This window comes from Helicoverpa armigera, chromosome 26, assembly GCF_030705265.1.
Source record: "Helicoverpa armigera isolate CAAS_96S chromosome 26, ASM3070526v1, whole genome shotgun sequence".
Taxonomy (NCBI): domain Eukaryota; kingdom Metazoa; phylum Arthropoda; class Insecta; order Lepidoptera; family Noctuidae; genus Helicoverpa; species Helicoverpa armigera.
The window spans coordinates 7,080,632-7,096,931 of record NC_087145.1 but is presented as its reverse complement, the minus strand read 5'-3'; the positions used below and the strand labels follow the sequence as shown (position 1 = coordinate 7,096,931).

Genomic DNA, 16,300 nt, shown 5'->3' with positions numbered 1-16,300 from the left:
CTGAAGATTTTCCTGTATTTTATTATGATAATGAAAATGCTGAAGAGTTTGTTTGTTTGTCTCTGCGTGGTTATTTCAGGAAGTATAATGGTCTACTTTGAAAAATTGTTTTAGTGTTACATAGCCCATTTATCAAGGAAGTCTTTCAAGCAAATACTCTGTGAAGTAGTTCCTACAGGATATGGTTAAGCCCGCTGGCAGAAGCTTGTCATTTATATCTGGTCAATATCTTTTCAGCCGTAGAACATCCAGTGCTCAACATAGCCTATGTTACACAGGCCATTTATTTGTAGCCAATACATACTTTCATACAAGACGCTGGTTGCAGGTCGCCTCCAACAGGTATCTGTGGAGATCTAAGGGGGAGGCCTATGTTCAGCAGAGTACGTCCTATGGCTGAGATGATGATGATGATGATGATGACTAACTTTCATCAGCGGTTCCATCATCATCCTACCTATAGGACAGCCTCCTTTTTGGGAAGTCGGTTAAAATTTTTCTAATCAGTTCAGTAGTGGCTGAGATTACCATGTTCAAGTACTGATGTAGGCATTCAAACGGAACTTTTCAGCTTCAGGTAGTAATAAGTAAGCAGTAGGCAATCATGGAAAGTATTTCCCCGAAAACCATAGAGCCATGACAACAAAACACTCGTATGGGAATGTTATCATGAAGATAATTTCAACAATTTATCGATTCTCTGCTGTTGTTCGATAACTTATCTTTAGTACTACGTGCTGAAGCTTTTGTTTAGAAGTCGGATAAGGCTGTTGTATGAGCTGAAAAATACCTCTTGGATGCATTCATAATATACATAGGTATACTTGCTCACTGCAGTCTAAATTGTCGACAGTTAGAAGAAAGTAGTGGATTCATTGATCATTCATCACCACCATTTCCATACTGATTTATGAGACCGAAAAATCTGTCGGTCGACTAAAAGTTTGCAGTGGTACTCATAGGTAAAGACATTTATAATAATGATCATTGATCAATATTGGGACGCAGGTCATTCCTACCTGGTTTTCAACTAAAAAAGTTCACCTAGAGCATTTTGTATCTCTCACACCTATTGAACATTGCGAGCATCAATCAATCAATCATTTTCATACTACTTACAATATTATAAACATGAAAGTTTATTACTCTTTGCCCCAAAAACGTACTGTTCCCAACTTTTTAACTGATTGTGCGAAGTTCGTAGTTCTTTCATAGAAAACTAATGAACAGCTGACAATAAATACCTAAATAGATTGATGACACAAATACCCACTTTTTTCATCACCAAACAACCAAGCAAAAAATACATTACTCAACCAATTAGCAACTGACATTCCCACAAAATAAACGTATCTACAATAATCTTAATGATTCCAAGACAATTATTTTACACGGAAACACCATTGAATGAAGTTTTTGGCACAAAACATTCACATTTAGTGAGCCAAACGATTGAAATTAACTCGTTATCCGAACCTGGCCTCAGTTTATAAATATCTTGCGTTCACTAATAATAAATAAACGGGTGAACTGGGAAGAAAAAGTGTGACAATCTTGCTGTAGTACAATAGCTGCGAGCTATTTTTTCGAAGCCAAAATAATTAGATGGGAATTCACTATTAGTAGGCTATTTTTTTTTTCAAATAATTCTATAAAAGCTCTTTCAAAACTTCAAACTGGTTGCACGGTTCCAAAGAGTAAGTGTCATGGAGAAGAACCGGTAAGAAACTCCAAAGACAGTCTTTTGAAAACACAAGTGTTTACAATAGTTTTCTAGCTAACAAAATAGGTATATTTTTAAATATATACTGTTTCTTGCATAATTATCCATTTGTACACTGAAAGATCTGCTGCTGCTATACCTACTGCTCCACACAAAAATGTCTCCTAAATTGACGCACAATATAAGAGGTTTATAGACGTAACAAACCGTTAACTGTCCTATTAGATTTTATACTCAGGACTGCAGTCTAGATATTGTAAAAATACTATGAACAAAAATACTTTAAAATCTACAATGCAGCTAACCACACGAAGGCCAACCAATAGGCTGTTATGTGACATCAAGAATTGTCTAATTCATCATAAATATACATACATAGTAAGTCATATAGCGAAAAGCCACATACTATATTTACGTCAACTGGGCCAAGAACTAACAGAATTCAGATACAAATGATATGCTGAGTCAGACTCCGTCTACCAAGGAATCAGTTGAGGTAATTTTAGTCCAAGATTCGTTTAGATTACGCCAGACGTACCGTGGATGAGATTTGGCAAATTACCTGGTAAAGGAAAAGCTGATTCTTGACATAAAAATGTTTCGTAATCAGATCTGCTGAATTATCATGAACTGCATAGCAGTTAATTCTGACCTCTCTACGGTCGTGTCGGATTACCGTCCCATCGGGTTATGAGAGTGAAGGAATAGTCAGTGCACTTGTGTTTGCGCAAATGCTCGTGCACTATAATATGTCCTGCGCAGCTGGCTGATCTCCTTATATGAGAACAGCCGCCGTGGCCGAAATCGACCGTGGACGCCATTAATTCTGACAAAGCTACACAGGTCGGCCCGTGGATAAGTGACCATTTTGTCATAATGAGTTCCTCTGTTTCTCAGCTGTCATAGGCAACTGTATACTAGATAACAGCTACCCCTTGATAAGACTGGTTGTCAGTCTGGCTGCTGACGACCTCTAGCGACTGGATAATATGTACAAATAACAGCCACCAATTTAGGTGCCTTCCGATACATAGACAGAGGAACTCGTCTTGACATAGAGAGATGGTTACCCATGAACCGACCATGCCAAACATTGCTTAACCCTATGATTGATCAAACCGTGCGACTTTTACTAAGCTTCCTTAAGACAGAAATTATTTTGTAGGTAATCCAAAAGTTATATACCTATTTTTCGGAGTTTTAAGCTCTGAAAACTTATATTTTTCTTCACACAAGTTTTTATCCTATGAGATATAAAGCGGATTTTCTTGGAGTACGTAAACACATAAAAATTCATTGTTTTCTAGTAAACGCTGCACTACTTTGTTTGTTTTCAATAATTTATTTGTGCAATGAATATTGGTATTATTGCATTTTTGCTGCAATGTGGAATTACTCTATATTTTGGTGGACAAAATAGTTTTATCTAACTTGGGTACATTAGATTGAACTCTTAAATTATTTATTAAAGAAAAACTAATGGATTTTATTTAGCCAACTTACTTCCGCCAGCCGTTTCACAACGCAAATCCGTCACACGCACGCATTCAGTGATACCTTTTTTGCGCACCCGGATAATTAACCTATGGCCTTCCTTGATAAATGGGCTTTAAAACTATGAATGATTTTTCAAATCGGACCAATGATTCCTGAGTTTAGCACGTAGGTACAACAAAACAAAACCTGAAGCATTTGATACCAGCGGTAGGTATATTTTCTTGAAGAAACGGCTGATTATTTTGATTCTACGAAACAGTGTTTTGATAACTCTTCAAATAGTTTTTAAATAAATACAAGAACAGTTTGATTGTTTTCATTTTCAATTGTTATTGCACTAACATTGCATCTAAGATTGAGTGGAGTGTAAATAAAAAAATATTTAAGCTTATTTTGTTTTTACACTGGTTAAACAAAGATGGAAATCGTTATTTCTTCTTGTTATTTCGAAACCAATTTATTTTAAAAACGTACAAAAAATACAATCATTAAAAAAATTGAATCTACAGTTATCCTACGATCAATGGCCAAAGTCCCAGACAACATGCTTAACATATTTACACCCGCGTCCCATGGAAACTACTGCCTGTGCCGGGATAAAATATAGCCTATGTTACTAGAGGACAGTATATCTTACCAACTTACAGTCAAGTGGAAGAAAGTCTTTAGGCTACAAACAAAAAAATGTTTCCCCTTTATTATATTAGTATAGACGTAACTCTTTCTATTTGCAATATAGAAAAACTTTGGCATAATTATGATATTAGCAAGGATTAGTTTACAATGTAAGTTTTACAACATAGTGCAGTAGGGTCATTGCACTACAAAGTCACTTTGTCCTGTATTGGGATTCTATAAAACTCGATCAACAACTCGCATTTCACTTCGATTCGTAATGTCATTTCATACTTTAGGGGAGGTAGGGGAGCGATGGGCACTTTTTCACATTTATTGCATAAAAAATCAGATTTTACAGATAATCAACTTTTATTGCCATTTCTTATGTTTGGATAGATAAAATCAAAGAGCTATCCTAAAAATTACAATCAGTTTCAACATTACGAGATATTTAAACGGTTTAAATAAAACCGTCGACACGTCAAAATTTTGTTTAGTCTGACATGCTTTAGTTGGTACTTACGTAGTGTTTAAAGTTACTTTTTGCTTTTTATAGGGTTTATCGTTTATAACATTTTGTCATAATAATTGCGTACTTTTTTGGGTCGGGGGTTTTTTTTAATTTATAATTTTATTTTATTTCATGGTTTTTAAAGGAGCTCCTTAATGTTTCCTTCTTTTATGATGGGTTCGCTAATGCGATCTCAGCCAAAGGAAGCTGTTTAACAATCCTCATGACAAACTGGCTCTGGGAGAATTGCACAGATTGAGAAACAATAAAGATGGACCTTTGTTGATCCAGGGTTATATATCATTCTAGGGTTTCATCCGCCACATCCCATTTCCAGAATTAGGTTCTCGTCAATTAGAAACATGAAGAAAACTAGTCAAGACAAATTAAACGAGCCCAAACTCGATGGGTTTACTAAAAGGCAGTTCAGGGTTACCTATCTTCGTGTCCTAACAGCAGACCAGCTCAGTGGTTCCAGAAGACATTAGTATTTCAAATTTTAGATCCCACATATGCTTGCAAGTAAACTGAGCGTGTAACATTCCTATCACACCTAACAAACGAGCTGATGACCTTGATATACAACACCCCGTCGTTTTTGCGTCGGGGGTTAAAAAGAATGGTTTGCGACGGGAAATTCCTAAAGATTTAATATAACGAGCAATACAAGAGGTATCAAAAGGTTAAAAAATAAAATTAACAGCTGATAAATATGGAGTCCCTAGATCAAGTTGGCAACGGTACCTGAAACAAGATTCTATAAAGGATTTTTAGCGCAGATTTATAACCTCACAAATTTTCACTGAAGAAGAAGAACAAAAATTTACAAATTATACATTACATGGTATGTCCAAGCCTCCCTACCATAGGGAGCATTGGACACTTTTGACTTAGTTTATAAAAAAAATCGGTAAAAAAACTTAAGTAAAACGGTTTTATCTTATGTGCACTGAAAACTAGAAAATAAAAAATAGTTACTTACCTGTCAACCTACGTAGGTGGTTAGTCCCGGTCATATTAGACTAAAATAAAAACGTGGGGCCCATAAACTATTGCTGTAGTACCTCTTCTAGAGGTATAATAGGTGTGGATTGCATCGACTTACTATAATCGTAACTGGAGATTTTGACAATCAATCATTAATAATAGAAAATACACATACCTTTCATTAGTTTTCTCTTTATAACGATCCGAAACCGCAACAAAATATTTAAGTACTTTTACGAGTGTTTGTTCTTGACAACTCACAGAAATGACAGATAGTCTATGGATGAACACCGTTACCAGTCGGTAACGTAAACTACCCAGTAAAAAAAAAAACTATGATCAAATCAGAATAAAAGGACCCCCTTAATCTGATTTGATCATGTCTCCAACTGCCCATCTCTCCCTACCTCCCTATAGATAGACAGATTTTGGCAGATCTGTCAAAACTCGACTTTAATTTAGTTCAACTTGTCAACACGCTCGATAGTGAAGCGCTAGTGTAGTTTGACAATGTCAATCACGAAACTTTAAGGTAGAATTCCGTGGGTCGCGATTGTCGCAGCCGCGCGCGACAAAAGTCAACCTATGAAAATGTATGGCACCGCTGTCGAGGGCCGCGACAGTCGCGCGCGGACGACGAATTTCGTGAGCCGCTGGCGGCCGTACGCTTCTCAACATGGTCTAGCGCTTAATAACATCTATAGAATTTTAGTAAAACCAGAATTAAATTGTTGACAATGCCGCGAGCAGCTTACGAAATTCGTCGGCCGCGCGCGACTGTCACGGGCCTCGGCAACGGTGCCATACATTTTCATAGGTTGACTATTGTCGCGTCCACGGAAATCTACCTTTAGATCGAAGTCGAAGTGAGAGTGATGTCGAAGTGAGTTATGATATTTTATAGAATCGACATGCTGTTAAGAATAGAAAGGTCTCTAAAGTGCAAATTCAATAAACAAAGTAGGCGTTAATAACAACATTTTTTAACAATACAAGAATGCATACAAATATTTTTATTATAAAGCTGAAGATTTTATTTGTTTGTTTAAACGTGCTTATCTCAGTAACTACAACTCGGATTCGGAAAATTCTTTCAATTTTATACAGCGCATTTGTCGCAGAAGACTACAGGTTTTACTTTTTATCCTGATGGATAAAGTAGTTCCTGGTGAAACTGATTTGAGAAGCTAGTTATCAAATACGTACTGTCTACTTTCTGGGTTGCCCGGGTAACTTGGGGGTCAGATAGGGCAGTCGCTCCTTGTAAAGCACTGGTACTCAGCTCAGCTTGTAAAGCAGTGGTCTAAAGCACTGGCATCTGATTAGACTGGAAGCCGTCCCCTAAATAGTTGGGAAAAAGGCTCGGAAGATGATGACGTACAGTCTACTTTTAGCTTTGTCGATAAACTTATGAAAGTAGGTAGTTACATATTGCTTTGATCTCTTAATTAGAAGAGTAGATCATGCCATTCATCATGTTCAATGGAAAACCTCGTTCATGACCGTTTAGTATTTATTATCCAAGTCAATATCTTTGGAAGTCAAGTGTTGTGGGATCAATGAACTGTTCAGAACCAGAGCTGTGCTCTAAATAATATATATATACAGAGTAGTATAAGCACGGAACATGTTACCGTGGTTCCTGGGATAAGTGCTAACAAACAAATAATATCTTCAGCTTTTTTTCAAACACAATATTTTATTCAGGCTTGTAAAATAGAATATCAATAACTTTTAAAAAATAATAACGGGCTTCAATATTATTCCTAAAACTGTGTTGAATCGCATAAAACTTGAGATAATCGCACACAAACGTACGCGTTCAATATGATCAACAATTTATAAACCCCGGGACTTTTTCAAAAGCTAAAAATAAACCAACTATTTTTGAAAAACATATATCAGTCAAAAATATCATCATCAAAGAAACATGAATCGGTCTATGAATCATTTTGTTTGTCAGTCAGTGCGTATCAGATAGTTCACTTTGTAAGAAAGATGAAAACTGAAAGGTCAATGACACCGTGCTTTTCAGGTGGATTTGAGGTAAATATGTATGTTCGTAAAATTTTGCAATGTCAAACAATGTGGGTACGTACTTGCTTACGTGATTGTACATACAAACTAGCTTTTGTCAGAAATTTCACCCGAGTCCCGTATAACTACTTTATGCGCCTTGATAAAAAGTAGCTTTCCTCGAAAATTATTTCAGTTTTACATACTTAGCCCTTTTAAAGAAGAAGGGTAAAATGCTATATTAGGTATTCGGGAGCAAGAAGCAATTCTCTGTTGAAGAAAATGGAACCGTAAGGAACATTAATAATATTATAAAGAGATCCAAAGAGTTATAAATAGTAAGTTTGTGTCATTGTAAGTGATAAACTCTGGATCTACTGAACTTATTTTGATGCAAATTGTCGGTGAATGTCGAGGAAATCAAGAGAAAAGTTTCCACAGGTGTCAGGTAAAACTGTGCAATATATACTTATCATGAGGGAAAAAGGTAGCCAGATGACGTGTAACCTTCATGTAACATTAATCTTAGGATTACAGTTATGACGTTTAAGCTCAGTTACTTAGTTTTATCCTTTAATTAATTTAGCATTGGGATTTCTTGCTTCATTTAACATGGCTGACGCTAGCGGGATTTTCGGATTATTGGGCAAATCCAATTTTGTTGGATAAATTGTATTGATAAGAGATTTTATATGTGATTGAGGGTAAACGATGATATTTTTCTTATATCAAATGAGCTAAATGTTTAATCACATAATAATCCCTAGTGTCAGAGTTTTCTCAAATCCGTCTGACGGCCTCTGACGAGGTATTGTAACAACGACTGCTACTGAGTAGCATTTGGGTACGTTGGCTGAACATGCGAACGGGACAAGGGATTACTGCCCTCATAGACACCCCCAACTTGTCGAACATATACCTACATACATACCTATTTACTTTCATGTACGAAAGCTTGCATCAGGTTGTGCCTAGACAGTGCAATGTGTGCGAACGATCGCATTGTTGGGATGACGATGACGAGAAATTATCAAAGAAAAAGTTTGCCCGTTTGCCTATGTTACTTTGAGATCATCTGCAGCCCGTAGTTCAAAAGTGTCACCACTAGATGGCCTTCTCCTCAAAAAAGAAATCAACTAAAAATATTCTTATTTTTATCACAATCCCAAGGTTTTTAATTTGGCGAAGAGTAAAGCTTTTGTTTTATCAGTATTAAAGTATTGTTAAAATAGTTTATTGTACGGCAGACAATAGGATCTACTCTATATTGTAGTTTTTCTGGCAAGGAGCCAGGATCTTGATTAGAAGGATTAGACAGTATTGTAACCACGGGTTCCTTTAGCGAAGATTTTTGGGAATATTATTTTTGGGATCTGCTATGTCATAAGAGAAATTTATTAATTAAACTAGCTTCTGCCCGCGACTTCGTACGCGGATCCTGTCCCTTATGCCAGCGACTACGGGGTCAGCAAAATCAAAGATCTGAATAGTCTGATATTGAATTTTAAGAGCCCGTTGACTTGAAAACAACGAAATACGCATAACCATTAGAAACGTTCCATATATTTATTTTTTGTAGTTTAACGGCAAAAGCACAGCAGACTAAACAAAACGCTGAGAACTGAACCGCAATAGACGTGACCATAGGGATAAAAGTAGTGATTCTAATTAGTCCGCATTTAAGTTGTGTGTGGCAAAAATATAACATGTATTATTACGTAAAAAAACATTAAATAGATGACAAAGTCGTGGTCTTTGATTCCAGGTTTGGCAAGTACCTGCCAATGCAACTTTTCTAAGTTCGTATGTACTTTCTACGTATATTTTGGATACCAATGACCGTTATTTGGAGGGCAAGTTAAACTGTAGGTTCCGGCTGACATTGAACATTCTTGGCAGTCGTTATGGGTAGTCAGAAGCCAGTAAGTCTGACCAGTTTTACCAAGGGGTGTTGGGTTGAGCGGGTAACCGGGTTGTGGAGGTCAGCTGGGCAGTCGCTCCTTGTAAAACACTGGCACTCAGTTGCATCGTGACTGGAAGTCGACCCTAACATAATTGGGACAAAGGTTCTTGAGATAATAACGACAATAATAATGAGATATAAGCACCGCAGGACATCTCAGGCTGATGACGGGGAGTAGCGACCCCGCGGGGCTATATATACTGAGTTCTCCAGGGAGAACTAATTACTTTTTTTGATTCACCATACCTATTTCATAACATTCATTTCTATAAATTTCAAGTGTAGTATTGCTCTTGAAGTTCCACATCAGGTGTTCCAGATCTTCGATGTTTGAACGTCAATAGAGAGTGCTTATCAGATTGAACCACTTTTGCTAGAACCTCATATCTTCTTATGTTGTAGTCTAGCTGGGCTCCTGGAGTTCCACATCAGGTGTTTTACATCTTAAATTTTTATAAGTCAACAGAGAGTGCTTATCAGATTGAACAACTTTTGCTAAAACGTCATACCTCTATATGCTATAGTCTAGCTGGGCCCCTGGACTTCCACATCAGGTGTTTTACATCTTAAATTTTTATAAGTCAACAGAGAGTGCTTATCAGATTGAACAACTTTTGCTAAAATGTCATACCTCTATATGCTACCTATAGTCTAGCTGGGCCCCTGGAGTTCCACATCAGGTGTTTTAGATCTTCAATTTGTATAAGTCAATAGAAAGTGCTTATCAAATTGAACATTTTTTGCTAAAACGTCATACCTGTATATGGTACAGAGAAGCTGGGCGCTTAGGGTTCCACATCAGGTGTTCCAGATCTTAAAATTTATTATCTCAGCTGAAAATGCTCATCACATGAAACAATTTTTGCCATGGCACCATTTTTGTATCTCTTATAGTTTTGTTGGTCTGTTGGAGTTCTGTATCAGGTCTTCAAGTTTCGAAGATAAATTATAGCCTATATGTTGACCAGGCTTAATACTGATACAACAAAGAAAAAATCATTGAAATCCGTTCAGTAGTTCCGAAGATTAGCGTGTACAAACAAACAGACATACAGACATACAGACATACAGACAAACAGACAGAATTTTTTTTTTGGATTTGTGTTCCATTACTGTTTCTAAACCCCACCCAATTATTATTTTTTTAATATATTCAATGTACAGACACAGTTTTTTTACAGATTTATTATATGTATAGATTAATATATTCAATGTACAGACACAGTTTTTTTACAGATTTATTATATGTATAGATATAGAATAGATATAGATATAGATTATTTATCAACTTGGAGGCAGTCTCCAAATTAGACAAAACCAAGAACATTTCTAAATGGTCCAGACCAACTACATGACTTACCACGATGTCCAAATTTGGATTGATTAGTCTTTTCTCCCTTGTCAACCCGACACCTCTTGGTACTTAAGCATCCCGAAACCTCTTATAGACAGATTATCAGACTATGACAAGCATAAAAATAAAAGACATGGTTCAATAGATAACTTTTTCCCTAATTTAAAAAGACTTGTCGGCAAAACGTTACGCCTACTTACTTACTTTCTAATCGAATTCCAAGAAAATCGATTATACGAAACTAAAAACAGGTTTTATCCAAAACTACTTAAAGTGGGGGATAGAACCTCCCCTCCACAGCCCTCTTTGAATAAATATTCAGTAGTACATATTCTGAATTCTAGTGAAACACAGTGCCAAAATGGGCTTTCAGCCCGGAGCTGAGATGAAATGACAAAGACGAGTGGTTTTGAAGCTAGAGGGTTCTGTACAATCCTTTTATTGAAGTGCAAACAGTAAGGTTCCAAAATCGTAATCTCAGATAGCAAAGTATGGTTAGAGTGGTCAATAGAGAAGCAATGATAATGGTTTTTTTTTTTATTTGCTGTTGGATTATCAAGGCATCTTTTATGCAGCTTTTAACAAAGACCTATGTATTTATTTTTCCATTGCTGCATGAAACATTGTTTTCACATAAGAAAATGTGGCGTCTGATGTTAGGGCGCTCAAAACAAACAAGCTCTTCAGCCTAATAGTATTAGTATTGATGATAGATATCATGAAACTTTTGAAAGTCACAATTGTACCTGTCAGCATTCGAACCCACACCCAAAATCCACAATCAAGACTTACCGCCAAACTTACAACAGCTGTTTTTACGCATAAAACCTCGAAAACAGATGCAACGGGCATTAAACACATTCGAGCATAAAATACTCGTGCAAGATGTCAGTTTCCACCACGGAGTAAGAAAACATGAACAGAGATGCCATAATGCAGGTAGGCCAGGCGCCTTCTTAAAGGTCAAATTCGAAAAGTGGGCATGACCAAAAGGATCAGTAACGAGTGAACTAACGAGGCGTTTGGGTTCTTTGAGACATCTGGCAACGATTTTTTAATAACAAAAAATGTCCAAATGAGTCCAAGGCAGGCGTATAACGGCGAAGACGTTCCTCGTCCTCCGCTCACCCGCATTTTAGCGCACTACTTTCGTCGGTGATTTTCCGCTATGGCACCTCCGCTAGTCATTTTATTCTCCATGGTTCCCGCTATTTCCAAAACGTCATTGACATAATTATGTCATCAAAATGGCGACAAATATCAGCATTATGTTGGAAACGGGCTCGAAGTGTGTCACACACTGCCAACGTACCAGCTAATATTAAAACAGGGATGTGCAAAACTTTATTTTCGTATTTTGAGGTGAATGGTATGTGTGAGAGATACTTTTTGGATTGTTTTCAAAGTAAGGACATGTGTCCTTAGATTGGCCTTAAATAAAAGAATAATTTTGAGTACAGCTCCGTTTTTCGTGGGTTTTAAAGATGGAGAAGGATAAAGGCAATGATTTTTATAAGTTAATCTTTAATGCTCATCATAGTTATAAGATTCAATGCAAACCTTAAACCTTTTTTTACAACAGTCGTAGTAGTAGTACAAGAAGCCTCGTTGGTCTAGCTGTCGCAAGTGCGGCTGCTGAGCACGAGGTCTCGGGTTCGATTCCCGAGTCGGGCCGAAATCGCTTTGTGGGTTTTAGAAGACTTTCACAAGGCAGCCCGGAGCCTGGAAGCTGGTGATTGATACACCCGTACATCGGAGAGCACGTAAATGTCGGTCCTGCGCCTGATCTCTTACCGGTCGTGTCGGCTTGCCGTCCCATCGGGTTATGAGAGTGAAGGAATAGGGAGTGCACCTGTGTTTGCGCAAATGCTCGTGCACTATAATATGTCCTGCGTAGTTGGCTAATCTCCTTACATGAGAACAGCCGCCGTAGCCGATAATCGGCTAGGACATCATCATCATCATCATCACAAGAAGACAAAATAATTTGTTTTAATTTATATTTTTCGTTTTTCTCTTTAAATATTTTTTTCATTCGTATTTGTACAGTGATTTAGATCTCTTCAAAATCCTAACTTTGTTAATTAATAATAATTATGATCAAGAAAACATTTCACACAATAATTTCTTCTTCTTCAAACAAAACAAACACAATAAATAACTGAAATAACGCCAAGGCTTCCAAAATAACGATTATTATTCGACCTTAACATTTATGACGAAAAATTAATAATTTTGTCACAACAAAACAAAACTTTGAAAGCGGTACCCTAAAAATATACGAAACTTTATCTGAGTCAAGGCCGGGGGAATTCGGATGATTTATTAATAATCTTATTATTTTCTGTATGTATTATTATAATAAATTCATAGTTATGGAAAACTTCAGAGGACAGAAAAGTGGGTAAAGAACCAACCTCTGAAGTATTAATGTGCGGATTCGATCCTAAGTTAGGCCTAGTAGAAGTACCAATGCAACTTTTATAAGTATAATTATCTTGGACAACAATGACGGCGTTTAGAAAAGCACGAGAAACTATAGGTTTCGGCTGTCATCTTTGACAGTCGTTACGGGTAACGAATCTTACCTGGGTGTATTGGGTTGCCCAGGTAACTGGGTTGAGGAGGTCAGATAGGCAATCGATCCTTGTTAAACACTGGTACTCAGCTGTTAGCTAGACTGGAAGCCGACAACATAGTTGGGAAAAGGCAGATGAAGAATATATATATATAAGTAAGTAAAATCACAAGACATAAAGAAAGTACAATTGGCGGTCTTATCGCTATACTGCGATTTCTTCCAGACAACCTTTGGATGGAGTTTATCTGTAGAATACCTACATAGTTATGGAAAAGTTTTCAGAGGACAGAGTATATATAATGATGTCATGAATTTCTAAAATTGTCTCATAGCACAGCTGGACAGTTGTAAAAGCGAATGATTGTTGTATGATGTTTTAACTGCATAGCAAAATGGAAATAGACTTAATTATCTCTGTAGTAATATTATAAAGCTGAAGAGTTTGTTTCTTGTAACTGCGTAGATTTGAAAAATTCTTCCAGCTTTGTGTGTATCAAGGAAGACTATTACTTTTGCTACCGGGTATGCGATCAAGTTTAAAAAAAGGAGGTTCTCAGTTGGATTTTCATGTATGTACCTAAGAGGTGCGCGAATATCTCACGTGTGGCTGAAGCGATTTTGATGTGGTTTTTAGCATTTTCGTGAGCAATTCTGTAAGCACCAATGAAAAAGAAAAAACAGTTCAACAGCGTATCTTACATTAGCTGTACCCATGTGTTAAATATGATACTATTCTTCTAACGGTCTCATATTAACTGCTTTATTTGTAAAACAGACCCACACGTCAATAAAAAAAAACTCAAAGCACTTACTAACGAGCTATTTCAGGCAAAACCAGACAAACAAAACAGCCATATAAAACTGTTTTTATAACTCTGAAAATATTTTTTTCATCACAACTAACAATAAAAATAGCTTACTCATCATTTCTCGCAAATGATTTGTCAATCTTTTGTGGAGTTTTTAACCAACTGCAGAGAAAAAGGAGAGAATCAATACAGCAGTATTTAATCATCAAGATTTCGACTTCTAGAAACATGTATTGATCCACAAGATTTTCAGACGAAAGTATAGTTGCTTCTTAATTTTTAAGGTTCCGTACTCAAACGATAAAACGGGACACTAGGATTCCTCAGTCTGTCCGTCTGTCTGTCACCAGGTATTTCATGAACCGTAATAGTTTGACAGTTGTCAATAAAACACTGAATACTAGAATAAAATAAATATTTAAGAGGGCTCCCATCAACGTGACTTTTAGGACCGTTTTATAGATAAAATGTACAAAACACTTATGAGACCAATTCGCACTTGGCCGGTTTTTTTTTTCATTTATATATGAAAGTAGTGTTTTGGAAAACGGTTTTGTTTTTCATTAATTTTCATTCTAATGATGACCTTCATAAAACAAGCCATGCGGTGTATTATACCCACTACTAAGGCTTCTAGATTATGTATCGAGTTTTATCAACTAGGTACTTATAAAAAGCTTTTTCATGTACCTATTGCTTACTATGAAGCCATTAGCTGTAATACGTAATACAAGTATGGTTTTAAGTAGACTGAGAGGAATATACTTGTACTCTTACTACGCAAATTCACGATATTTCAAAATTAATAAAAAGAAAAAATAGGTATATTGTTTTCTGTGGTGTGGCTGACTGAAGTGTATGCAGCTATCTATATAGTAGAATACACATATACATATCTACACTGATACAATAAAAACTGGAGATGTGAATTGGTACGATTTTAAAAATTCTGTAACGATTAGAATGGTACATAACTCCCGGTACTTAAAGAACTGTTTTATTTATCCGGGTAAGAAATATAATTCCTCCGGTACCTATATGGATGAAACTGTTTGTATTTCATTAAAAAAAAAAACATACAATTTTGAATCCTATGTGTACCCTAAAATTTAAGACAAAATGCTCCCAAACAAACGCCAAAAACATTTCGAAAATACTTATTCAACAAACTTTCCTTCGACTGTCAAAATTATACAACTTTTTGTGTAATTAAAAATCTTTTACCGAATGGACATTCTGTTTGAAAACGTATCTGTGGAGCTATATATATAAAAAAAAAAACAATCAAGCCAATAACGTTTTCACATCCCTATGAAAATCATTTCAGTTTTCCTTAAAAAAATACAATTAAAATTACGTTACATCACGTAGATTATATGTATTTATTTCATCCATTTTTGAAACAATTTTAATAGTATCAAAATTCTTATGCAGAAATCTGATTTTTGGCACCAAAACTACATCAATTGATCAACCAACCCCCCTGAAAACTGATAAACAACCAAAAAATCTATAACCTCACCTAAATGTACAAAAAATCCACGCTCACAGCAAATCCAGTATTATAATCACCATCACTCGCTCCGCATTTTCACAAACAAGACATTATAATCACCAGAAAAAAAAAACGTCGATTAACACCTCGATACACCAAACACAACACTAGCACTCAAAACAGCACTATTTATCGACATTATCTTTGAGAAATACACAAAAAATGAACAAAAGTTAGTAATTTTTACATATTTTTCGTGTTTTTTACGTAAAAAATTAGGAGAAAATTTATTTATAAACGTTTTCGCGGAGTGCCCGGAGCGACGGCTGCGTACCTCGGCAATCGGATTTAGGTTAGAAACGGCGGGTTATGGCGCCACGCACACATGCGCAGTACTGTATGTATATAGATAAAGATTATGGAAGTTTCAGATGTGATAACGGTTTGGAGCTTTCGACACAACTTTCGGGGAGTGAATGTTTTTGTATTATTTAGTTAGTTGGGAACGATTAAGTAGAGTGCCGTCTTTTCATTTCACAATAGTACCATGTAAAGTGGAGTAACTGAGTACCTTCAAAATACATATTTATCTTACTAATACTGCCTACCTATATGACATACAATTTCTGTTTTCTTTGTATAGATAATGTACCTACACCTAAAAATATGAAAACTTTAGACGGATCTAGGTACATAACGCACAAATTCGCTAATTTATTTTATTAATCAAACCGGGGAAGGTTTGA

General features: G+C 36.2%; 1 protein-coding gene across 7 annotated transcripts in view; it reads right to left on the bottom strand.

Annotated features, from left to right (window-relative positions):
* The window catches only part of LOC110372633 (muscle calcium channel subunit alpha-1), a 69,914-nt gene that overhangs the window by 44,912 nt on the left and 8,702 nt on the right, over positions 1-16,300 (bottom strand). Inside the window, exon 1 of one of the 7 annotated variants that reach the window (XM_064041856.1) lies at positions 15,582-15,909. The exons of the other annotated variants lie outside the window; for them this stretch is intronic. The gene's annotated coding sequence lies outside the window, so the exon portion shown is untranslated. Of the gene's footprint in view, positions 1-15,581; positions 15,910-16,300 lie in introns of those variants that run through there. 7 annotated transcript variants of the gene reach the window in all.